The 6,928-nt window shown below is 48.8% G+C and overlaps 1 protein-coding gene across 6 annotated transcripts in view; it reads left to right on the forward strand.

The window, feature by feature from the left end:
* CSNK1G3 (casein kinase 1 gamma 3) overlaps positions 1–6,928 on the forward strand; it is a 145,418-nt gene that overhangs the window by 13,995 nt on the left and 124,495 nt on the right. For 5 of the 6 annotated variants that reach the window (XM_025200395.1, XM_006020714.3, XM_025200398.1 and 2 more), the window contains exon 2: positions 5,980–6,057. The gene's annotated coding sequence lies outside the window, so the exon portion shown is untranslated. Of the gene's footprint in view, positions 1–5,532; positions 5,659–5,979; positions 6,058–6,928 lie in introns of those variants that run through there. The other variant, XM_025200396.1, reaches the window with a different exon arrangement.

The following is a 6,928-nucleotide window of genomic DNA, read 5'->3' on the forward strand; positions in this document are numbered from 1 at the left end:
CCCCGTTGGTGCCGGGGCCGCGCCCCCCCCCCCCCCCCCCCCCCGGGCTTGGCATTTGGCCATGGAGTGACCCCAGGTGCCTCTCCTCCAGGCCCAGGAGGCACCAGTCGCAGAACAGGGGGTACTTCTGGTCCACTTTCAGCTCTCCAAATCGAATTGGAGGTTTCTGATTCGATTCAGAGAGATTAATGGGTCTCCTGATTCGATTCGGATTCAGAGATTCAGAAACCGAAGCTTTGCCCTAGTTCCCAGGGCTTGTGTGACAGGTACACGATCTGGGCCGACCTAAACGGGGCCCACACACCTGTTCCTGAGGCAACCGCCCACCTACTTGCCTGCCGCACCTTGTTATTAATCGATTAATTGGTGTTAATTAGTGGGAGGCTTCCCTTGTACTGCCCCGCTGCCAGGGGGCACTATCTGCGGCTCCGTTTCCTCCCCTACACCACAGTCCACACCTCGCCGATGGAATAGATGTTATGTCTCAATCTAATTACGCACTGGCCCCCTTCTTTGTTCTCTCTGGGCCTCCCCAGTCAACTGCCCCCTCCTCTGGGGCTCACCACGCCCTCCCTGGGGCTTCTCAGTAGCTGCCCCCTTCTCTGGGGCTTTCACCCCTTCTCTGGGTGCTCTGCCCTCTCTTGGGGCCTTATCTATCAAGCTGCCCTCTCTCTGGGCTTTCGCCCCCTCTCAGGCACTCCTCAATACTGCCTTTGTTCTCTCTGGGCCTCCCCAGTCAACTGCCCCCTCCTCTGGGGCTCACCACGCCCTCCCTGGGGCTTCTCAGTAGCTGCCCCCTTCTCTGGGGCTTTCACCCCTTCTCTGGGTGCTCTGCCCTCTCTTGGGGCCTTATCTATCAAGCTGCCCTCTCTCTGGGCTTTCGCCCCCTCTCAGGCACTCCTCAATACTGCCACCCTCTCTCGGGGCCTTCTCTGTCACATTGCCCCCTCGGGCTCACCATGCCCTCACTGGGCTTCTCAGTAATGTCCCCTTCTCTGGGGCTTCTCAGCTGCCCCTCTCTGGGACTGGGGTCTTTGCACCCCGAATGCTGCGCCCTCACTGGCGCTGGGGTCCTCACACTCCGCTGTGAGTCCCCTATGAGGCCTCCTCCAACCCCTGATAGCCTCTCCCAAACCACCGGTATAACAAACAGCAACATAAACACAAGCCCTCTGGCTATAACTTAAATGGAAGCCGCTTGGCCATAAGAACATTCAAGCCTACCAGGGGATTACTCCACCCCTCAGCAGTGCCAAACGCTGCTCCTGCAGTCAGGCCTCCCCTCTCTTCCATGACAGAGCTCTTTCCTCTTGAGCTGCTGGCAAGGAACTGACTCTGGCCCCAGCCCCTAGGGTTTATAAAGGGAGCCAGGCCCTGCCCCTACTGGCCAGCTGACCTTCTCTGGTTGCCCTGGTAACGCACAGCTGGGCTCCTTATTCCCTGCTAGGGCTTCTTCCCTAGCAGTTTTCCCCTCTTTGGGAGCAGGGCACCTCAGTGCTCTGTGACACACCTCCCCCCTCAAGATCCCGACTCACCGAGGCGGATCTTCATTCTTGTTAGGTGTTGCACCGATCTCGGGTTTTTCTTGGCCTTTCTTCAGGCACCCAGTAACTCAGATATGGAAGGCGGAGGTTTTCAGGTGCCTCCTCCTCGCCTTTTACCCAAGGGTGCACCATGTGGGATTTGTTGGGAATTACCCTGCCACAGGTAGTCCCCCCACATTAGCCATCCCTGGAGAAGGATGGCCCCGGGTCTGGGTATTTCTCCGACCAAGGTGTCAGGCACAGTACTGTAGCCGTTCGGAGTTCGCCTCTTGACCGTCATTCCGACCTCCTTGGCTCATCCTCTACAAGGTTTGATCCTCCTCCTCCTGCCACCTGACCGGCTGGTAGGGATTGATTCAGGTTCTCTCGTGTCAGCCGCCTTAACTGGAAGGTTCTGTGCCTAGGGAAACCGCTCTGTCTCTTAGTAACAGGGTGCCGGTTCTTTATTACCCGCACCCCTCCACTTTTCTCTTTTGGCCGTGGTCTTTCTGTTCCACCTAGCCCTTCCTCTTCCTCATATTGCCTCGAGAAAAAATCCGCGCTTATGTTCTTAGTTCCTGGGTGATGTTTTACCTCAAAGCAATATAGTTGCAGACTAAGGGCCCATCTCATTAGTCTAGCATTGTCTGTCTTCATGCTCTGCAACCAGGGTAGGGGCGCGTGGTCCGTTATCAACGTGAACCTCCGTCCTAACAGATAGTAGCAAAGTGTTTCCACTGCCCACTTAATTGCCAAACACTCCTTTTCTATCATGGCGTAATTCCGCTCAGGCGGGTGTAACTTCCTACTTATATATGCTGTAGGGTGCTCTTCTTCCCCCTGTACCTGGATCAACCCCACTCCAATTGCTGCTTTTGACGCATCAGTCTGCACCAGGAAGGGTTTATTAAAGTGTGGGGCATACAGCAGGGGTTGCAGGCACAGTGCTTCCTTCACCACCTGGAATGTCTTTTCCGCCTCTGGCGTCCATCTCACTTTGGCAGGAGCCCCTGCTTTCGTTATTTCTGTCAATGGTACCACTAAATCTGCAAAGTGGGGTACAAACCTTCTATAATAGTTGGCTAGCCCCCAAAAAGCCCTCACTTGTTTTTTAGATTGGGGAATTTGGTACTTCCGCAAGGCCTCCACCTTACTTAATAACGGCCTCACTTTTCCACTTCCTACTAGGAACCCCAGGTATTGAGTCTCTTTTTTCCCTATGGTACACTTTTTTGGATTGGCTGTCAGCCCAGCCCATCTCATGTCTTGTACTACTGCCCTTAGCACTTTGTGGTGTTCGGCCCAGTCTTCAGTATATATAATAATATCATTTATGTATGCTGCAGCATAACCCATGTGGGGGGCCAAAACTTTGTCCATTAGACGCTGAAACGTAGCTGCGGCTCCATGTAGTCCGAAGGGCATGTGTCGGAAGTGGAAGAGACCCCACGGGGTAGCGAATGCTGTTTTCTCTTGGTCTTCAGGTGCTACTGGCACCTGCCAATAGCCTTTCGTCAGGTCTAAGGTGGAGATGTAGCGAGCTTGTCCAATGTTTTCTATCCGTTCATCTACCCTTGGCATTGGGTAGGCATCGAACTTCGCTACTGCATTTACCTTCCAGAAATCGACATGTAGACAAATTTTTCCATCAGGCTTAGGTACCGCCACTATGGGACTCTGCCAGTGGCTGTGGGACCTGCGTATGATGCCTTTCTCTAGCATCATCTCAATTTTTGTTTTTATCGGACAGATTCTGTAGTAGATGGGGAATCCGTCTTCAACTCTCCCGGATCACCTGGCCTGGAGGAGTTTTTATCCGGTGTACTGCACCCTGAGCTTCCCCAGGCTTTTCCTGAAACATGTCTCCAAATTCCCTGACTAGTTTGGCTGCCTGTCTCCTCTGGTCTTCCGTTAGTCGCGTGGCCAATTCCATGTTACCCGGTCCGCTTCCCTCTATCAAAGAGGGTCCTAATTCTAGTTCGTCAGGATGGGAAGCCAGGTACATACATTCTCGGTCTTCCCACTTCTTCAGCAGATTGATGTGGTATACCTGCTTCTTCTTTTGTTTGTCTGTCTGATACACCTCATAATCCAAGGGCCCCACTTGGCGTATAACTCCATAGGGTCCCTGCCACCGGGCAAGCAACTTACTCCCCTGGTCCGGTAATAGAACCAACACGCGGTCCCCCCTCAACCTCAAACTTCCTTTCCTGGGTACCCCGGTTGTAATATCTCACTTGACGTTGCTGGGCCTCTCTGAGCTTTCCTACGACCTTACTCTGAGCAGCTTCAAGGCGCTCCCGCAGTTGTAACACATACTGGATCAAATTCTGGTCTTTACCTTGTTGTTTGTCAGTTGTACCAGTGGGATGCAGGTGGGGTGGTGAGGACTGATCCAGTGAGGCATGTCTGGAGGACTGACCAGGCCCATGTCATGGAATGCTTGATGTCCACATATGACATGGTGTGAATGTGCATTTGTTCAAAATAGTACTTGAAGGTACCTGGACACATGCAGGGAGTCTGCTCCTATGCGCTGCAATTACAGAGCATTGAAGCAGAGTCAATTAATCAAGTTGGCTGGCACGCTTCATCCAGCCTCTGCATCTCATGTATCAGCATCCCTGTGCTTCAAAATGGTGGCGCCAGCCAGCCTCCCCATTTCGTGTATTGGCATTTTCATGCTTTAAAATGGTGGTGGGGGCGCTTTAACTAAAGCTTGTTTATCGAGCTTTATAGTGCCCTGCCACCATTTTGAAGTGCGGGGACAGTGATGCACGAAACGCTGCAGGTGCTTTAATTAGAGTGACTCTCAGAACCACTCTAATTAAAGTGCCCACTGCTGGAGCATGTGTAAAAGTGCCATGATTTTCCAGGTAGGTTTTTTTAACCGTTTGAGGCAGCTTTGAAACAGTTTAATAATGTTGAACGTCTGTCTGATTGACTCTTCCTTCATGCTGCGTTTTTGTTAAATAAATAATCTTTCCCCCAGGCCACTCTAGACTGTTGTAATTCCTTCCTTACTGTCCTCCACAAGACCCATTTCACCTTCTTCCTTGAGTCTATATACACTTTCACTATTAAGGTTCAGTTTCTTTTGTGTATAGATTTTGACTGTGTAAAGCAGGGGTGTTGCATTTACCTGGCCTTGCAGGCCTCATGAGCGGCAGTGGGCCTATGGACTCCCTCCCCTCCCTTTCTTCTCTCCTGGCACACCTGATTTGATGGCCACTCCAGCTGGTCTGGGACTGGCACTGCATGCAATGCAGATCCTGGTGTGCCACAATGGGCACTGTGTGGCACAATCTGACCAGAGGTGCAGCCACACTGCATGCAATGGTTGCCCCTGCTGTACCGTGCCACAATTGGCTCCTGCCCCAACAGCTACTTGGACTGTACTGCAGTTGGTATCCATCCCAGCAGCTTTGGGACTGCACCTTGCATGGCACCCACTTCAGCCAGTCTGAGACCCACAGTGCACAAAGTGCCTGCCAGTGCTGTGTGCATTGTGGATCCCAGACTTGCTGGAGTGGGGGCTGCATGTGGTATAGTCCAGCTGGGGCGGCCACTATGTGTGGCTCGGCTGGTGGTGCAGCTGAGCTGCAATGCACACGGTGCCTGCCCCAAGCAGCTCCAGGATACGCACTGCATGTGGCACCGGTCCCAGACCTGCTGGAGTGGCTGATGGATTAGGTATGCTAGAGGGAGAGGACGGGGTCTGTGGGCCAGATCCCGTCTGCGGACTGGCCCCGTGCTGTGCCCTGTTTGGGCTCGATTCTGCTAAGGGGTAGCACTGGGGCTGGATGGCAGGGCTCCATGGGCCGTATGTTTTACATCCCTGGTGTAAAGTAACCCTGACTCTGTCCCCCACCCCCCATGCTTTCCCTTCTCCTCCTTACTATCAGGCTTAAGCTTAAGTTCATCTTCAAAATCCAACGTGAGCTAGTCCTCTGTCTCTTATGGTATTAGTGCTTTGCTCATAAAAGAAACAAATGGATCAGGTGACTGATTTACTTTCATTATTTTTAAGAAGGAAATGCGTGTCCATTAGAGGCAGAGGGAAAAGAAACAGGAACTAATTAATGCCAGGGGATTGGTGTGGGGGCGGGGAACAGAGGAAGCGTGTGTTCTACAGGTATTTGGCTCTAATTTTTTAAATAGTAAAATGTAATTTAAGATATTATAATCTATTATTATTATTTTTTTCTGACTTATAGGGTGCATATTTAAGTATAGGGCTGATTTCTTCTTCTTGTAAAGCTCCTAAATACGCTTTGGATACCTCCACACCTCAAATAATGTTAATTGAAATCTACTGACTAATTCTAAATTTTATGAAAATTAGCAGTACCATATGTATAGTAATCTGAGTAAAGCATCAAAGGTATTTAAATGCACAAATAACTGCAGATACTAAATATGTATTTGTATTTCTTTGCTTTTCTTTGGTATAAAGCATGCCATTTCCTTCCAAAACTTGAACATTATGGTGAAGAAAAGATACTGCCATGAACAGTGCAACTCTTTTTTTTGGGTAAGTAATTTAAAAAAAAATTTTAGTATCCATCATATTATGCATGCAAGAGGCATGACTCTAGTTGAGGGAGTTGCAAGTCACAAATTCTTAATGCTTTGTTTGCTTCAAATTAGAAGCAAATCGTATTTTATTAGGAAATTTTGCAGTAGTGTGCTTATAACCTAAAGGAAGAGACTTTAAAAGGAGTGCTTGGTGTCTTAGTTATGGATAATACTGCTGTAGTTAAATAGATGTCTAAGCCTGTAACAGGAATCTTATGAAGGTACAAGTTTTAGTTTCTGTAAATAACAAGAGCAAGTAGCAAGGGCTGGCTAGAATTGCTTGTGCAATGGCATAAGGGGCAAGTCTGTGAATTCCCAAATGGTTTATGTATTTTCAAATATTTTTCTTGTTACTGTTGTATATAGCTTTTGTATGTGTTTTATGTATATTAAGAAATATTTGCTTATTAGAAAAATTTATATTTTGGAAAGGGATTCAGTATTTGTTTTGTTCCCTCAAATATTTTTAAATAGTTGCGTGGGCCTTTATTTCTGTCTGTTTTTCTGCATGTAATCTTTAATAATTTTGTGAACACTGTTTAGCCTATTTCTTTAAATAAAATTAAAAATTACATTATCCAAAACACTGGATTGTGTAAACATGCCTAATGTTTCTCCAGTAGATTTACTTTTGAATATAAAGTAACTTCTCCCTGGTAATCTGTCTGCCAGATTAGCTGTAAAATAACATCTGATGGCATTGTGAAGTGGTTCTAGACCTTCCTGTCACCATATTTTCTCATATGCAACACACATACCTTGTTCCCAAAAACCAGCTGCTAGAAGCTGGAGTGTGCATTCTATGCAAGAAATGTGGTAAGAGCGGT

Source organism: Alligator sinensis, unplaced genomic scaffold (assembly GCF_000455745.1).
Source record: "Alligator sinensis unplaced genomic scaffold, ASM45574v1 scaffold227_1, whole genome shotgun sequence".
NCBI classification, from domain to species: Eukaryota; Metazoa; Chordata; order Crocodylia; family Alligatoridae; genus Alligator; species Alligator sinensis.